The 19,832-nt window shown below is 39.6% G+C and overlaps 1 long non-coding RNA gene across 1 annotated transcript; it reads left to right on the forward strand.

The window, feature by feature from the left end:
- Window positions 1-9,885: 9,885 nt before the first annotated feature.
- On the forward strand, window positions 9,886-18,993 carry LOC131011768 (uncharacterized). Its single transcript, XR_009097104.1, has 5 exons — window positions 9,886-10,321; window positions 11,709-11,788; window positions 12,410-16,635; window positions 18,023-18,102; window positions 18,724-18,993. It is a non-coding gene; the product is annotated as an uncharacterized LOC131011768 (long non-coding RNA).
- The last annotated feature ends 839 nt before the right edge of the window (window positions 18,994-19,832 follow it).

Raw genomic sequence — 19,832 nt, forward strand, 5'->3', positions numbered from 1 at the left:
AGCTCGTGAGCAGCTCGGTTTGCGTCACGACACATATGAAGAAAATCCACCACAATATGCTGACGGGCGTGAGCGAAAACCTCCCAAAGTTCATCGCAAAGGGAATCCGAACCTTGATTTTTATCAGATAAGACATGCACAGCCAAAAGTGAATCGGAAAACATCACCGCCGGTCCAAAATCATTCTCCAAACAGTAACCCATGGCAACCATCAACGCATGTAACTCACCCATAAGCACGGTAGCGGTGCTGCCCAAAGTTCGGCAACCCGCCATCTTAATCAGTCCCTCTGAATCACGAACCATGCATGGTGCCCAATAAAAGATAATTTAGCAAGAGGGATGGATGTCATTTACTAATTCTTGGCTTATTATAATGGGTCAAACATCCTCCTAACATGATAAAGTTAATTATCTCTAGCCTCACATTGTGGTATATATTCTTTAATTGCATATAAATTTAAATCATCAACAATAACAATATTTGCATAATAACATGCATTCATCAATTATATTACATGCGCAACATCTATAATCCATAATATATTAAAAAGACAATTTTTAATTGGAAATCGATTTCAAATTGAGTGACAATTTTGTAGTTATAATAAAATTGAAGGTTTATTTAATTATAAATAATATTTTTTTATTTCTTTTTTCTTTATCTTCTTATTAAAACTTTTGTTTTATTTATTTCTAAAATTATAAAATTCGACTAATTATAAAATATTTAATTTGCATATTAAATTAGAGATCACGCGATAAGAGCTTTAATATGATATATTTTATGTAAATATTTGATTTAAAATGTACAAGTTATATTTATTTAAAGATTAAAATTTTTAAATATTATCTCTTATCTCTCATCTTTTTTTGAATAAATCTATTTTTCAATTATTTTCTTTTTTATTTTTATTTTTTTAACTTGTATCTTTTTTGCCCTTTCATAATATTGTGAATTTTTCTTATATTTTTTAATATTAACTCAAATATATTATTTCAAATTAATTTTTAATTATATTTATAAGGGATATTTGCCGTAAAATACATGAACTTTCAGCAAATTCTGATTTTTCCCATAACCTTTAAAATTTGAAAAAAAATACATCACCTTTCGATTTTTTCTTATTTTTCCCACAGGTATGAAATATCCCCAAATAAAAGTTGATTTTAGAACTTTTGACTTAGATTTGTTGATATCTAAGCCGATGCATCGACTTTATTATGCCACATTTATTATCCGTCATGCTTAGTTATCAAAAAATCTAAGTCAAAAGTCCTAAAATCAACTTTTATTTGGGTGTATTTCATACCATGGTAAAAATAAAAAAAAAATCGAAAGGTGGTGTATTGTTTTTCAAATTTTAAAGGTTATGGGAAAAACCATTACTGTCACGACCGGACTTAACTAAGGGTAGGTAAGCCGGGAAACCGTGACTAGGGAAGGGAAATTAGGAGAGGGGACAGAAAGGGGTGATAAATAATAATAAAGGAATTGAACTAAGATTGAGACATCATATGAGAAAAAGATACACATAAATAGATAAGAGCGAGTAATCGGTCAAGAGTATCCGATTTAAGTGTTTATACAATAACTTGATTTGATAATCCAACATAATAGGATAATATGCATCATAACTGAGTGTTCGCAGCGGAAATAGAACGTGATACATGTATGAAGACATGTATCGCCAAGAGTTTATTTAGTAAATATGACAAAGCTCCGCACGGCACCTCATCATCACTCATCACTGCTCAACCTGCACATTTAGAAATACATGCAGGGCTGAGTACAAAGTACTCAGTAGACATATGCCGAAAATCATATACATACATAATAACTGTAAATTGTCATGCCATTTCAATAGTATAACCAAGGGTTTTTACTTAAAAAGGCCCTAAGCATACTAAATTCATTTGTGATTCTAAAGTTCGTCTGATCAGACTAAGTTTTTTTGTAATCTATCATATCTGAATCTGTGTGCCGGAGAGGTGGCCACCTCTCACGGTCACTTGACCGGCCAACCCGCTAGATGACTCACGGTCACTGGTGTACACTAGCCAAGGCAGGATAGCTATCAACTGCTCAGGACCCGAATTTGATTACATAACATGGCAAAGCCACATCAGATAGATATCATACTGAAATTTAAACATTTTATGGCAAGACAATACTTAAAATAACTTTCAGTTCAAGGATTTTGCAATGAAATAATTGTTCAACTGTAAATGAAACTCATTTGATATATATGAAAGTAATGCCTACCTGGTTGCAGTGTTTCGCTACTAAGGCAGTGATTCTTTCGATAGCACTGACTCCCACGCTTGACCTTTTATTATGAGAATTCAAGGTAAGACATTCAGGAATCTTCAATTAATGAGAATGCATTTTTACTATGAAGTCCTTATTAATGGAGAACTTATTATTCTAAGGTACTAACCAAAGTAGTTTTATTAATAATCCAGAAGATTAAATAATGAAACTAAGTTAAAGACTTTGATTAATGAGCTGGATTTAAAATTCTCATTAATCATACCAACTTAGGATATTTAATACCTTCGTAGATAATTTAGAGTTAATCCAATTAACTCCAAAAGCTAAGTTAATAAATTAAATTAATAACTCAATATATTCAATCCAAATAAATACTAATTTGATTTATTCATAAAATCCATTTAAGAAAATAGTTAATGAGCTAAGAAATTTGATTTAAGAAAATGATTTCATTTATAAATAATTCTCATCTAGATTAATCCATAATAAAGACAATAAGTCTCATTAATGGATTAATCCATTCTAATTAACACCATAATTCAGATTAACAGTTTAATCAATTAAAACTTGTCTAATTAAAAACTTGAGCCCATTTCATTTTTTTTTTTGTTAAATCGGCCCAAATCAGTTTTTGTTTTTAAAAAAAAATACTAGCCCAAAGTTGGGGGCCCAATTAGCAATTAAACTCTTCTACTCCTCTCATTTTTCCTCACAAACTCACGCACACACACAAAAAAAACGCACACACCCATCTCATCCCTCTCTCGCTCTCGTCTTGATTCCGGCGTCGCGCCGCCGCGCTACTCCGCCGGCAGTTGCCAGTGAAGCCGCCGTCGCCTGGAGTTATTGCTTCTTCGCCTGAGGTCGACGGATCTGGCCTTCAGCCGTTCGTCTCGCTCGGAGCTCCCGCCGCCGTTGGCTTGCCCGGAGTCGCCGCCGACTGCAGCTGCTTCGCCGGAGTCGCGGCCTGGAGTTGCTGCAGGCTCGTCCGGTGGTCAGTGGCTCGCTGGAGGAGCGCCGCCGCCGGCCGCTGCTGTTGGCAGTAAGAGCCCGGCAGCCGCCTCTCCCGGAGCCGCCGTCGCCGTGAGTCGCAGAGCTCCGACAATCCACCATCCTTTCTCTCTCGTTTTATCACTCACGATAGGTTCGTAAATTTGAATAATTTTCAGAAAACTCAACTGTAAAGACTTGATTTTGAAATGAAAACTTGGTTTTCTGTATTCCTAGTGAGATACAAATTCTAATTCTGATTTCTTGTGAAAGCTTTGATGCGTATACAAATTCTGTAAACTGTAAACAAAATCATATGTGATCTCATTCTTGTTGAATTTCTGGATAATGCTATGTATGAAAAGGAAGAAAGTTGCGAGTAATACCTTCACCGAATCTTGTCAAAAGAAAACTCTGCGTTTAAGAATTTGCTTGTTTTAGAGCTGAAGTGTTTGGATGAATTTATAGATGGGTCTCTGCGACAATGAAATCTATGACTATGGAAAATTTTGTAGGAGTAGGTGAGTGAACGTCGGCTGATTTTGAAAATGTAGGATTTGCTGCGGCTAGATTGAAAATGTAAGATTTGCTGCGGCTAGATTGAAAATGTAAGATTTGCTGAAATCTTCACTTTAGAAAAAAAACATCTTCTGCAGTAATGGTGAGTTGGAGGGAAAGGTGGAATAGTGTAGGATTTTGATGTGACTATACATCGTGTTCTAATTTTTTTCATAGTTCGTCTGTAGTAATTATCCAGTTCTCGCTAATTAAATACTCGTCGTATAAATTAAACCCTTAACTTGAGATTTAATACATGAAAGTCGGAATTAATTCGCGACTTAATACTAAACACATATAGCGTGAAATAATAAAATTATTATGCATATAATCTCAAATTAAAATTTCTAGCAATTTGATTTAAATAACACGATTTATAAAATCGGTTATAAATCTAAAATTCTAACATTATTGATTAAATCAATAAACTGGTAAAACAAAGTCTCAAACGTATAGTAAAACCAATAAATTTAATTATTGGTTTCATTCATGACTAAATATTAAATCGCAACTCTGTATCTCTTATACAGGTTTTTGCTGAAATAATATTATCTAGATAAAATTATCTCCATTAATAATTATATATGCACAAGAAATATAGTAATTATGCACATATTTAATTTAATATGTATTTAAAAGAGCGGGGCATCACATACTACCCCCCTTAAAATAAATTTCGTCCCGAAATTTGCATACCTTCGTTAAACAACTCTGGATATTTTTCTTTCATCTTGTCTTCGAGCTCCCACGTAGCTTCTTCTTGTCCATGGTGCCTCCAAAGAACTTTCACTGAGGTGATTGATTTATTTCGGAGTTGTTGCACCTTTTTATCTAAAATCGCTTCGGGTCTTTCTTCATAGCTCAGGTCTGGATTAAGGATCATCTCATTTTGGTGTATCACGTGCTTTGGATCGAAAACGTACTTCCTAAGTTGTGATACATGGAAAACATTATGGACATTTCCTAGGCTTGGCGGTAATGCCAGCCTGTAAGCCACTGGGCCTATTCTTTCTAGGATCTCATAGGGTCCTATAAATCGGGGTCTAAGTTTCCCTTTAACTCCGAACCTAATGATCCCTTTTGATGGAGAAACTTTCAGAAAGACTTTTTCTCCATTCTCAAATTGTAAGTCAGTTCGGCGTTTATCAGCATATGACTTTTGTCTATCCTGGGCCTCCTTAATCCTCTGTCGGATTTGGCGAACGATTTCAATCATTTCACCTATTGTGTCTGGCCCTAGGATTTTTCTCTCGCCCACTTCATCCCAATATAGTGGCGATCTACACTTTCTCCCATACAGTGCTTCGTAGGGTGCCATAGCGATAGTCGCTTGGTGACTATTATTATATGCAAACTCGATGAGTGGCAAAATGTGCTCCCAGTTTTCACCCTGGTCTAGCACTACTGTCCTCAGCATATCCTCCAATGTTTGAATCGTTCTTTCAGACTGACCATCTGTCTGTGGGTGAAAAGCTGTACTAAAATTCAATCTTGTGCCCAGTTCTTTTTGTAAACTGATCCAGAATCTGGATGTGAACTTGGAATCTCTGTCCGATGTAATTGACTTTGGCACTCCGTGCAAACGCACAATTTCTCTAACATAAAGTTGAGCTAACTTGTCGGATCCATGGGTGATTGGGATTGGTATAAAGTGCGCACACTTCGTAAGTCTGTCCACAATGACCCATATAGCCGTGTTACCTCGCTTGGATCTTGGCAATCCTGTGATGAAGTCCATTGCTATATCATCCCATTTCCATTCTGGTATCTCCAAGGGTTGTAGTTCTCCGTAAGGCCTTTGGTGTAAGGCTTTCACTTGCTGGCAAGCAAGACATCGTTCAACAAACGAGGCTACATCTCGTTTCATTCCTTCCCACCAAAAATTCTCTTTTAGATCTTGATACATCTTAGTACTTCCCGGGTGGGCAGTATAAGGGGTATCATGGGCTTCGCTCAAGATTTTATTCTTAAGTTCTTCATCTTGAGGAATGCATATCCTTCCTTCAAAGAGTATGGCATTGTCTGGTGCTTCTTGGAAATCTTTGATATCTCCTAATCTTATCTTTTCCCGTAATTTTTCCATCTTCTCATCCTTTCTTTGTGCTTCTACCACCATTTTTCTTAAACTAGGTATTGTCTCAACAACGCCTGCTATAGTTCCAGGTGGTTTAATCACTTCTATCCTCATCTTGTCAAATTCTTTTATAAGCTCAACTTCTCTCGTGAGAAGATGTCCTAATTTTGACGAGACTTTTCGGCTTAATGCGTCGGCTACTACATTAGCCTTGCCTGGGTGGTAGTTAATACCACAGTCATAGTCCTTTACTAATTCGAGCCATCTCCTTTGTCTCATGTTTAGATCTTTTTGCTCGAAAAAGTACTTCAGACTTTTGTGATCAGTAAAAATCTCACACCTAACTCCATATAGGTGATGTCTCCAGATTTTTAATGCATGTACTACTGCAGCTAGTTCCAGATCATGAGTCGGATAATTCAACTCATGAGGTCTAAGTTGTCGTGATGCATATGCTATTACCTTGCCATCTTGCATCAACACGCAACCTAGTCCATTTTTGGACGCATCCGTGTAGATTACATATTCTTTGTCTGGTTCGGGGACTGCTAAAACCGGCGCAGTAGTTAGCATCTTCTTGAGTTTTTGGAAACTCTCCTCACACTCGTCCGTCCAAGTATACTTGATCCCCTTCTTGAGCAGTTGCGTCATTGGCCTTGCTATTTTCGAAAATCCTTCAATAAACCTTCGATAATAGCCAGCCAATCCTAAGAAACTCCTGATCTCGTTTGGATTTGTTGGCGACTTCCATTCTTGTACTGCTTCCACTTTAGCAGGATCTACCCTGATTCCTTCTGATGATACAATGTGTCCTAGAAATGTGACTTCTCTCAGCCAAAACTCGCATTTGCTGAATTTGGCGTAGAGTCGTTCATTCCTTAGCGTTTGTAGAGTGGTCCTCAAATGCTTTTTATGTTCTTCTTCATTTTTGGAGTAGATGAGGACGTCATCTATGAACACTAAGACGAACTTGTCCAAGTAGGGGTGAAAAACCCTATTCATGAGATCCATGAATACAGCTGGTGCATTTGTTAACCCGAATGGCACAACTACGAACTCGTAGTGGTCATACCTTGTCCGAAAAGCTGTTTTGGGTATATCTTCTTGTCTGACCTTCAGTTGATGATAGCCAGATCTCAAGTCGATTTTTGAAAATACACTCGCACCCCTAAGTTGGTCAAACAAATCATCTATCCTTGGCAAAGGATATTTGTTCTTGAGTGTTAGCTTGTTCAGCTCTCTATAGTCAATGCACATTCTCAAGGTGCCATCTTTCTTTTTGACAAACAAAACTGGTGCTCCCCATGGGGATACACTAGGTCTGATGAAACCTAGGTCCAGTAGTTCCTGCAATTGAATTTTTAGTTCCTCCAATTCTTTTGGAGCCATCCTATACGGTGCCTTTGATACTGGCGCCGCTCCCGGTTCTAAGTCTATGGTAAATTCCACTTGCCTATTAGGTGGCAATCCTGGCAAGTCTTCTGGAAACACATCACGGAATTCTCGTACGATATCCACATCTTCAATTGCTCTTTTTGTCTCAGCTTTCCCGTTTAGGTACACGAGGAATGCCTGAGAGTCCTTCTTATTCATCATCTTTCTTGCTTGTAGGGTGGATATAATTGGTATTTTCCTGCCCATCCGTATCCCGTGAAAATCCCAAGCATTCTTTCCTGGAAATTTGAAAGAGATCTTCCGCTCCTTGCATAAGATTTTAGTGTAGTTTTCAGCTAGCCAATCCATTCCTAGGATTATATCTACGTCCGACATCGGTATAACATATACGTTGTTTGCTATGACCTCTAGTGATCCTATGTTCAATTCTAAGTTCGAGCAAACATGCGTTACTGTCATTGTTCCTCCTATTGGTGAAGAGATACTCATGTCCTGATTAGATCTTTCTATTTTGAGTCCTAGGGTGTCCACACATGCACTTGCAATGAAAGAATGTGAAGCACCCGTATCAAACAGAAGTACAACAGGTGTGTTGAGTAGCATGCCCATACCTGCCAGGTTTCCCTGGTTTTTCTCGGGCTGGTTCTGTTTGATAGCATAGGCTCTGGCGTGATACGGTTGCATCTTTTGTTGCTGCTGACGTGGCTGTGGTTGTGGCAGCTGTGGTTGATGTGATTGTTGAGGCTGCGGCAATTGCAGATGACGTGGCTGGGGTAGCGCTTGGATAGCTCTCAGATGTGGGGCTTGGAATGGTGGGTTTGGCCTTAAGCTCACCCCGTGTTGCTTATTTGGGCAACGATTTGCATAATGCCCCTTCTGGTTACAGATGTAACAACTATCACTGCCAGCCTTGCAGATTCCACCATGGTTTTTGTTGTACTTTGGGCAGGGTGAAGTTTTCTGTTGGTTGTTCCCCGCCTGATTAGGAGCAACTTGCCTTCCAAAGCCCTGTTGCTGGGGTGGTTGTCCCTGCCATGGTTTCTTCTCAGTTTGGCCATTGTAATTGCCTTCCCATTTTCGTTTCCCTTTGTAGTTCTGGGATTGGGCTTGTGGGGGTGGTGGCATAGGTGTTGCCACTGGTCTTTCCCACGGCATTGCTGCCTCAATGTCTAGAGCTCTACTGAGGGATTCAGTATACGACAACCCTCCATGACTAGCCAAAGCCATCCTGATTTCATGCCTCAGACCGGCACAAAATTTTTCAGCCATTTTCTCGTCTGTATCAACTAGTTCTGGGGCATATCTGGACATGTCGCAAAACATCCTATCATACTGTGTAACCGTCATCCTCCCCTGTTTCAGGTTATAGAATTCCATCTCTTTCTTCTTTCGGTAACTTTTGGGTATATATTTATCATATATCCCAATCTTGAACTGCTCCCAGGTGAGGTTTTCTAGTTGATCAGCTGTCATTGTCTTCATTCTGGCTTCCCACCAGAAGTCAGCCGATCCCGTCAGTTGAAAAGATACACAGGTTAAACGTTCCTGGTCGGTGCAGCGCAGAAAGTTGAAGATGCGTTCGATTGCACGCACCCAAGTTTCAGCCTCAGCTGGATCTCCTGTACCGCTGAATACAGGTGGGTTTTGACGTAAAAACAATTCCTCTATTCTACGTTCTGGCCGTATTGGTTGTGGAGCTATTTCTGGTTCTGGCCCTGGTTCTGGACATCTTTCATCATTTTGTGGGATTCTTCTCCCACCTCTTGGACGTCCTCTTTTTGGTGGCATTCTGATAAGTCAATATAATATGTTTATTAGTACATGGTAGATGTATTCTAACACTCGTTCATTGCTTCTTCAATTCCTTGTACTAGCTATATCGTATGCAAAACTTTTAAATCAACAAAATATAATAAGTACTTAACACACGAATTTACTGAAGGCGTGAATTTATATATAAGTACTTAAAGATTCTGCCTCCTAGAGGCCTCTTCGAATAATATGGAGTTATAGAACGGTCCATAGGTAGTTACCGTTCCTGTAGTAACAACTTCCTAGATAGATGAATATTACAACCCACGAGTTCGAGATACATCATACAAGCAAATACAACTGCCCTAGACTATCGATCCATGGGAGCTAGCAGACTTGCTCTTCTCCGAATCCTCTTCTGGGTCTTCCTCCGGATCCTCTTCTGGGTCTTCCTCCGGATCCTCTTCGGAGTCGATATCCAGGTAGTAGTTCTCTGTTTCCTCACCCTCTGCCCCGAGCTGAACACGACCACCGAGAAGTCGGATTTTCACCACATCCTTGCAGGGCGTTCCTGCATCGGAGGTCGTAGCACCCTTCTTAAGGGAAAAAGGCTGAGCAGTGTAATACCCCGTTCTTTTCCTACTAAGTTTAGAAGAATAAATTTTGAACTTAGAAGTCAAGATGATTTACGCCGGATAAAAGAAAATGAATATATATTTAATTCCAACAAGAATGATTTACAAATTTTTTTTATGAATATTTAAGTCATTTAAATTCTTGTGCATTTCATATTAATTTAAAAATAAGTATGTGAAATATTCTACATATAATTAGTATTGATTTTTATAAGATTTAAATTAAAGTCTATGTTGGACTTTAATTATTTATGTGTGTTGGGCTTTGATTTTATATTTGGGCCTTAAGTTTTTTTTTATTGTTATTGAGTAGTGAAGATGAAGCCCATTGAGCCCATTAAATCCAATCAATTCATCGAGCCCAATTACTTCATTAAACATGTAGATATTTTCTTGTTTGTGATTAGGAAATTTGTGAAAAGAATTCATCCACGTAGCTTTCACTATTCTCATCTTCCTTGAAAAGCTAATCCACCTTGACGTCTATGTGAAGCCATTTACTTTGACAAGAAAAGTTCTTCCATTTCACACAAATAATTTTCACAAAAAAAGAAACTCAAATGCAAGAACTGCCGCCCACTGAGATTCAACCATACAACAGAAAATCAAATCCAACTATCAGCCACATTCAAACTCACTCAAGGTTCCACCTCACTTCAATCTTTCAATTATGCCTCATACTTTACTCGGATACAATGTATATTTATATTCGCATATACAAATGTTTGCATACATATATGAAAAGCATGAATTTGTGAAATAAAAAGTGGAGTCTTGAAGCATGATTTTCCCTTTATGTTGGGGCTTCTGTGTTTGTGTGACTTGAGCTGGAGGGTGGTTTGGCTGTGAGTTGTCCGCTCAGAGGGAAGAATGGAGGGAGACCGGTAGTGGTAGCTTCCGCTGCTGTCACCGGAGTAGAGTCGGGCTGGAGAAGGCGGTGGCTCGGCGCCACTGTCGGCCGGAATGTGTAGAGGTGAGAGAGAGGGCTGCGAGACAGAGAGAGGCACGGCACGGCGGCTCTACCGCTGCTGCCGGGCCGAGGACGGTGAGAGAGAGAGGGAGACAGGGGCGGCACTGTCGTCTGAAATCCGGGCGGCGGTGACTGTCGTTGAGCCAGTGAGAGAAAGATGATGCTGGGTGTGCCGTGGTTGGCCTCACCGGCCAATTCGCTTGCCAAAATCGAGAGAAGGAAAGGAGGGTTGTCAGTGGTTTAGAGAAGCTAAGGTTTTTGCAGGGCGGAGGCGCGGCCTACGGCTGTGTCGTCGCCAGAGCAGTGGGAACGGCGACGCTCCTCGCCGTTGAAGAAAAAGAGGGAGAGGGGCGGAGCAGTGAGAGGTGTGAGGCGGAGTGGTGGCTGTCGCTGACATTTCGTCGGAGCTGGAGAGAGACAGGGGAGAGGTCGAGGGGCGAGAGGGCGGCGACGACCGGGCACGCGGTGCCGGCGACGCTACCGCCGCCGGAGAATAAAGAATGGGGGGAGGGGTGCTGCGGCGCAGAGTGTGTGAGTGTGTGCGTGTGTTTGTGTGTGTGTTCATGTGTTTTGTGTGTGTGGGTATTTTTTTTTAAAGAGAAGAAAAGGTTTGGGCTTTGCCCTAATTATTTTGAGCCCAATGATGGGCTGCAAATTTATTTTAGATGGGCCTCTTTGTTTTATTTAAAACTTGGATGCAAATGTTTGGGCTGCCTATATTTAATTGTTAGGCTTGGCCTTTATTTAAAATGTTGGACTTGTGTGATTAATTTAAAGAATGATTTGCATAATAATATTAATATTATTAAGCATGAGATGATTTGCATCAAGTATTTTTGTGAGTAAAAGCATTCATGATTTAATTGGTTTATTTATAAATCTAATTATTTGAGAAAATCGAGTAAGAATATTGTTGGTGTCCTTAACTCAAGAATTTAGTTTTCAATTATTTATTTACTAATTCTGGAAACCCGGCGTGATGAATCAAGTATGTTTAGTACATCCACAAAGACATTAAGATTAGTTTCATGAGACCTATTAAGGATAGAATTTCTTGTAGGCTTTGTGGACCAAGGGGATTAGCACTGCTTTCCCAAGATGAGTTTATATGATTATGATCTTCAGGCTTTGCCTATCCAGGTGGGCTTACTTTCCAAATGTATAAAGTATTATTGAGTTATTAAGCTCTAAATGTTTCATTTAAATGCAAATTATTTATTTAATGAAATGAAAACTGTTTATCCAATAAAATGTTTATGTGCACTCTGCTCTGTTTAAGGCTCGCAAAGTTAATCAATTGAGGTTCTCTTATGACCTAACACGTTGTTTGAGAATTGTGTACACTCGTTAGCTGACCTGGTGGGTTGATCTCCATCGGGCACTAACTAAGAGGCGTTATAAGGGTGCTTGGCTGGATGTGTTCCGGAGCATGTATCATGTAAGGCCTGCCTGGGTAGTGTCCCGAGGTCAATTCAACTTGTCTGAGTTACGTCCTCAGGGCAAGTGCAATGGGAGAAATGGATCCGTCGGTGGCTAAAAGGTCCGGGATCACAGCGAGTAACGGAAAGGGAGTGTGACATGTGCGCACAAATGAAAGAAATTATTTTAACATGCTTAGAAGTTCTTTCAATTTAAAACCTTCTAAGTCATGTCAAGTATGATTGGATAAACTGTCTTTACGAAAATATGAAATGTTTATGAAAATGCATGCCCACTGAGTACATTAGTACTTAGCCCAAAATTACTTTCAAATGTTTTCAGGTTGGCTGGCCGGTGTTGACGGGACTGAGCTGAGGCTAGGGTTCAATCTCTATATAGACTTCCGCTGTAGTAGTAACTCTTATACACCTTTTGTTTTCTCAACCTAAGATGACTTCATGTCGAGCTTCAATTTAAAATATCTAGTTTTATGTTAATGAACGTCGGTTGTTAGAAACATGAAACAAAACTTGTGATCCAAAGGGGCCTAGCCCGACTCGTTATCTTAATATTCGGGTTTTAACAAGGTTGTTCCTTGTTTATTTCTATGAATTAGTTGCACCTCGATTATATTTATTCATTCAAGAATTGGGGTGTGACAGAATGGTATCAGAGCATGAGTTTCCTTTCATGTTTCTGATAACCATAAGCTTTTTGATGTTGAGTCTAGAATAATATCTCTAGACTTCTAAGAATGTCAGTAACCCTCAGCTCACCGTCACACTGCCACAACTAAGGTACGATAATAGTTTCAAAAAAATATATATATACATATATATAGATTTGAAGTTATGAAAGTTTTTAAGAAAATGTGCGCCTTATGATTATGATGCTATGTGAATTGCTTATCGCTTTCCATATGTTATAAGTTATGAATTGCTAATCGCTTTCATATTGTTATCTTGGGTCTCCGACTCATATAACCCAGCTAAGTGTCGTGTTTGGGACTACCCGAACCCATAACGACTCAATGAATGTTATTTCGTGTTTGGGACTACCCGAGCCCTTAACGAATCAATGTATGTATGGTCGAGTTAGATTCCTTGAATCTTTCCGGCACAAGCAAAGTTTTCATGAAAGGGACTTTAAATGTCCATATATATTTAAGGTTTCAAAAGAAACAGAAGTATGTATGTATGAATGAATGAGAAAGTTTTATGTTATCGTTTTAGGTTCATGCCTATACGAATAGAATGATGGGTCCTCTTACAAATCGTTTGAGTACCACCCAAGAATGCTTTGAGAATGTTAGTCGTGATAGCTTCTCTAGAACGGCATAGAATGGATTTTTATGGTATCAATGACTTATGATGAAGTACTTGATAGTAAGTGCTTTAAGTTAGAAGTTGACTTAGAGCTTTATATGAGATAAGAAGTTGACATGATTGGGGGCGAAGCTCCCATTTGACTGAGTGATTCGTTGTGCTGGGTCTGGCCAGCCCACACGACTAAGATCTTGGTGATTGTCAATTAAGATTTTTGATCTTGAGGTAGAGTGTCATATCAATATATAGACTCATACTATATAGTTGTCACAATAGAATATCCTTTTTTCACGATAAGTATAGTAGCAATTAGAATTACTCAGTTTGTCATTAGTTTTCACAATTTGAAAGTTACACTAAGCATCGAGCTGCCTTTCGACCATCAACCGGTAGAAACAAAGTGACTTCTAGAATCCCAAGCAGATAGCCGGAGCAAATAGTATGTATGACAAAGTTTTCAACCAATTGTCAAGACAAGCTCCACACATGGTGGACAATAATAAGAAATGCATAGAGGAGTTCGTAAATGAATCGCGTCATGAGATGTTCAATTCCCCTAGTAAACCAGGGAGTATTACGAAGGAACAAGCAATGAGCGAGACTCTCACCACCGAGTCACTACAACAAATAGATAAGGAAAACGTTCACGCACAAACAAGATATGTACACCACCACAATGGAATCTTAGAAACCCACATTAAATAATCATTGGAAATGAGGAAATGAGTTTACATGGCAGAAGGAGTGCCATTTATCTTTGAAGTGAAAGTTACCAAGATGATGAGAAAAGTTTGATGTTAGAATTCCCTAGTCAATCTGAGAAGCAGACTTAGGACGAAGGAAACAATTAAGGAAGTTCAACTGATTTGAGAGTACAAAGATATTTTTTTCCAATGAATTACCAAATTTTCACCAGACTTAGTTTCATGCAACATAGTATGTCACTATGGGGAACACTAATTCGAGATGTCAAAAGAAAAAAAAATGATACACTAAGGATGTGTATTGATTATAAGAAGTTGAAGCAAGCTCATAAGAATAGATACCATCTCTCAAGGACGGATGGCTCGTTTGACCCAATTGAAAGAAGTGAAGTTTCACAAACTCATCGTGTTAACTGAAGGAAACAAGAGGAACCCTGCCAAGTAGAAATAATCGAAAAATGAGAAGCACCATTGAATGCCAATCAGATAAAGAAGGATTCGTGAATTGCGCACGTAACTGAAAGTTGAGACTAGATTGAGTTTGATACAAGTTCAAAAACAAAGTGATAACATAAGTATCTTGGTGATCAAAGCCACGTGAGTTGAATAACCCGACTTATGACTTAGGAATCGCTGTTATTGTGCACGCATCGAGAATTTGAAAACACTATCTCTACGGAGCTAAGAGTGAGATCTTTACCGATCACAAGAATTTGAAGTATTTTCCGAGTAAAAGAATTTGAGCTCAAGTCAACAAAGATGACTCGAACTAGTAAAAGTTTTGGATTGTACCATCGAACACGACTTAAGAAAGCAAAAGGCGACAACAGACGCCATGAGTCGAAACTGGCTAAGATAAAGATTTTGAGTGCCACACAAGGATAACTGATTGGCGACCCTATCCCATTCAGCATAAGAATTGTTCTTCATTTGGAGGCATTATCAAGTTGTGTAGCTGCACAGATAACTGACTTTTAATTTACGAGAAATAGTTGTGAAGGCACAAGAAGGAAAATAGATATTGGTAAGAAAATGTATCTCGCCCCAAGGATAAGTGGAACAAAAGGAGTGACAAGGTAGAGGAAATACATCAATGTTTAGTGAAAGACTATGTATGCTACACAAGAAGGAAAAAGAGCATGGGAATGTACCAGAAATTTTGAGGAAAATTTTTCTGGAAAGAAAAGAAATGAAAAGAGATGTAGCATCATTTGTTCAATGATGTCTCGCTCTCAGCAAGTTAAGACTGTGTATGGCAGGAAATGTCAATCACCATTTTACTGAGATGAAATGGGTGAAAGAAAGTTTTAGATTTGAAACTAGCATCAAGAATGGCCAAGAAAGTCGACCACATCAAACAAGGAATCAAAGAAGCAAGATGGATAAAGTCTTAAACCGATAAACGCTGATCGAAGTACAATTCAATGTTGAGGATCGAGTTTTCCTCAAGTTTCTCCCCCATAATGAGTTATACGTTTAGAAAGAGAGGTAAATACAACCCCCACTATATATGACCTTTTGAGATCCTAGTTAAGTTAGGCCTTGTAGCCTATAAGCTGGCTTTGCCACCAAGCATTGTGGATGTATACAATACGTATTGCATCTCGCAATTAAGAAAGTATATGTTTGATCCAAAGCATATGATTAAGCAAGATGAGTAGTCCTAGCCCAGGGCTCAAGTTATGAAGAGAAACTAGTCAAAGATACTTGATCGCAAGGTTCAAATTTTACGGAACAAGAAAGTTGTTCTCGTCTTGTAATGGAACCATTATAATGGAAAAGGCCACGTAAGAAGCGAACGAAACGAAAGTCTAGTATCCCAAGCTAGAATACTAAGATATGCAATTCCGAGGACGGAATTTTTTTTAAGGAGGGAGGGATGTAATACCCCGTTCTTTTCCTACTAAGTTTAGAAGAATAAATTTTGAACTTAGAAGTCAAGATGATTTACGCCGGATAAAAGAAAATGAATATATATTTAATTCCAACAAGAATGATTTACAAATTTTTTTTATGAATATTTAAGTCATTTAAATTCTTGTGCATTTCATATTAATTTAAAAATAAGTATGTGAAATATTCTACATATAATTAGTATTGATTTTTATAAGATTTAAATTAAAGTCTATGTTGGACTTTAATTATTTATGTGTGTTGGGCTTTGATTTTATATTTGGGCCTTAAGTTTTTTTTTATTGTTATTGAGTAGTGAAGATGAAGCCCATTGAGCCCATTAAATCCAATCAATTCATCGAGCCCAATTACTTCATTAAACATGTAGATATTTTCTTGTTTGTGATTAGGAAATTTGTGAAAAGAATTCATCCACGTAGCTTTCACTATTCTCATCTTCCTTGAAAAGCTAATCCACCTTGACGTCTATGTGAAGCCATTTACTTTGACAAGAAAAGTTCTTCCATTTCACACAAATAATTTTCACAAAAAAAGAAACTCAAATGCAAGAACTGCCGCCCACTGAGATTCAACCATACAACAGAAAATCAAATCCAACTATCAGCCACATTCAAACTCACTCAAGGTTCCACCTCACTTCAATCTTTCAATTATGCCTCATACTTTACTCGGATACAATGTATATTTATATTCGCATATACAAATGTTTGCATACATATATGAAAAGCATGAATTTGTGAAATAAAAAGTGGAGTCTTGAAGCATGATTTTCCCTTTATGTTGGGGCTTCTGTGTTTGTGTGACTTGAGCTGGAGGGTGGTTTGGCTGTGAGTTGTCCGCTCAGAGGGAAGAATGGAGGGAGACCGGTAGTGGTAGCTTCCGCTGCTGTCACCGGAGTAGAGTCGGGCTGGAGAAGGCGGTGGCTCGGCGCCACTGTCGGCCGGAATGTGTAGAGGTGAGAGAGAGGGCTGCGAGACAGAGAGAGGCACGGCACGGCGGCTCTACCGCTGCTGCCGGGCCGAGGACGGTGAGAGAGAGAGGGAGACAGGGGCGGCACTGTCGTCTGAAATCCGGGCGGCGGTGACTGTCGTTGAGCCAGTGAGAGAAAGATGATGCTGGGTGTGCCGTGGTTGGCCTCACCGGCCAATTCGCTTGCCAAAATCGAGAGAAGGAAAGGAGGGTTGTCAGTGGTTTAGAGAAGCTAAGGTTTTTGCAGGGCGGAGGCGCGGCCTACGGCTGTGTCGTCGCCAGAGCAGTGGGAACGGCGACGCTCCTCGCCGTTGAAGAAAAAGAGGGAGAGGGGCGGAGCAGTGAGAGGTGTGAGGCGGAGTGGTGGCTGTCGCTGACATTTCGTCGGAGCTGGAGAGAGACAGGGGAGAGGTCGAGGGGCGAGAGGGCGGCGACGACCGGGCACGCGGTGCCGGCGACGCTACCGCCGCCGGAGAATAAAGAATGGGGGGAGGGGTGCTGCGGCGCAGAGTGTGTGAGTGTGTGCGTGTGTTTGTGTGTGTGTTCATGTGTTTTGTGTGTGTGGGTATTTTTTTTTAAAGAGAAGAAAAGGTTTGGGCTTTGCCCTAATTATTTTGAGCCCAATGATGGGCTGCAAATTTATTTTAGATGGGCCTCTTTGTTTTATTTAAAACTTGGATGCAAATGTTTGGGCTGCCTATATTTAATTGTTAGGCTTGGCCTTTATTTAAAATGTTGGACTTGTGTGATTAATTTAAAGAATGATTTGCATAATAATATTAATATTATTAAGCATGAGATGATTTGCATCAAGTATTTTTGTGAGTAAAAGCATTCATGATTTAATTGGTTTATTTATAAATCTAATTATTTGAGAAAATCGAGTAAGAATATTGTTGGTGTCCTTAACTCAAGAATTTAGTTTTCAATTATTTATTTACTAATTCTGGAAACCCGGCGTGATGAATCAAGTATGTTTAGTACATCCACAAAGACATTAAGATTAGTTTCATGAGACCTATTAAGGATAGAATTTCTTGTAGGCTTTGTGGACCAAGGGGATTAGCACTGCTTTCCCAAGATGAGTTTATATGATTATGATCTTCAGGCTTTGCCTATCCAGGTGGGCTTACTTTCCAAATGTATAAAGTATTATTGAGTTATTAAGCTCTAAATGTTTCATTTAAATGCAAATTATTTATTTAATGAAATGAAAACTGTTTATCCAATAAAATGTTTATGTGCACTATGCTCTGTTTAAGGCTCGCAAAGTTAATCAATTGAGGTTCTCTTATGACCTAACACGTTGTTTGAGAATTGTGTACACTCGTTAGCTGACCTGGTGGGTTGATCTCCATCGGGCACTAACTAAGAGGCGTTATAAGGGTGCTTGGCTGGATGTGTTCCGGAGCATGTATCATGTAAGGCCTGCCTGGGTAGTGTCCCGAGGTCAATTCAACTTGTCTGAGTTACGTCCTCAGGGCAAGTGCAATGGGAGAAATGGATCCGTCGGTGGCTAAAAGGTCCGGGATCACAGCGAGTAACGGAAAGGGAGTGTGACATGTGCGCACAAATGAAAGAAATTATTTTAACATGCTTAGAAGTTCTTTCAATTTAAAACCTTCTAAGTCATGTCAAGTATGATTGGATAAACTGTCTTTACGAAAATATGAAATGTTTATGAAAATGCATGCCCACTGAGTACATTAGTACTTAGCCCAAAATTACTTTCAAATGTTTTCAGGTTGGCTGGCCGGTGTTGACGGGACTGAGCTGAGGCTAGGGTTCAATCTCTATATAGACTTCCGCTGTAGTAGTAACTCTTATACACCTTTTGTTTTCTCAACCTAAGATGACTTCATGTCGAGCTTCAATTTAAAATATCTAGTTTTATGTTAATGAACGTCGGTTGTTAGAAACATGAAACAAAACTTGTGATCCAAAGGGGCCTAGCCCGACTCGTTATCTTAATATTCGGGTTTTAACAAGGTTGTTCCTTGTTTATTTCTATGAATTAGTTGCACCTCGATTATATTTATTCATTCAAGAATTGGGGTGTGACAAGCAGGTAGTGGCTTCCAACTCGCCTTGCCTGGAGTTTTCTTCCTACTTCCCCCAGTGTCATCGTGGGCTGGAGCTTTCCCCTTTTCAGCAGTCTTGAGTGCCTGGCGCAAGATCTCACCTTCATCATTGTCAGTGCATGCCAGGGCTTTGCCCTTATCAATAAGTTCGCGTGCTTGACGCAAGACTTCTTCTAATTGTTTCATGGCCGCACTGTAAATGGGGTCCTCTTCCCCTGGTGGAGGTGGCTGTATCGGGGGTGTACCAACTGGTGATTGGGGTGGTGGCGTCTCTTCCCTTTGGGTTTTTGGACGTGATGTCCCGGCCTCGAAGTCGTTTCGGCATCGACGACCGAGAACAGACAGTTGTGGGGAAACACTCTGCACTGGGATGGGTGGATCCGTTGTTATATGAGCCTGAGTATGAATAAGTGGGGTTCCTTCTTCTGGACGAACTCCGACAGGAGCAAGGTCTCCTGGCCTCATATATGGTCCCCTGAATGCTCTGCCAAAGGCATCATAGGTGTAGTGAATTGCTGCGATGAACCGTGGAAAATCGCCTTCTGGATCAAACGACTCTTCAGCAGTGTGTACGTAGTCACCTGCGAGCTCTGTAGCCCATCCTTGCCAGTCTGGTGGAAGTAATAAGATCAAGCGCATGATCCCGTCATAACCAGTGGCTCCATGGGGATGTGCAGCTTTCCACAGTCGATAATAATGGGCGAGGAACTCTCCTAGGTCATCTCCCCAACAACGTGTGTAGGTTCGGTATTCCCTGAGGATACTTTCAGGA

Source organism: Salvia miltiorrhiza, chromosome 2 (assembly GCF_028751815.1).
Source record: "Salvia miltiorrhiza cultivar Shanhuang (shh) chromosome 2, IMPLAD_Smil_shh, whole genome shotgun sequence".
NCBI lineage: Eukaryota > Viridiplantae > Streptophyta > Magnoliopsida > Lamiales > Lamiaceae > Salvia > Salvia miltiorrhiza.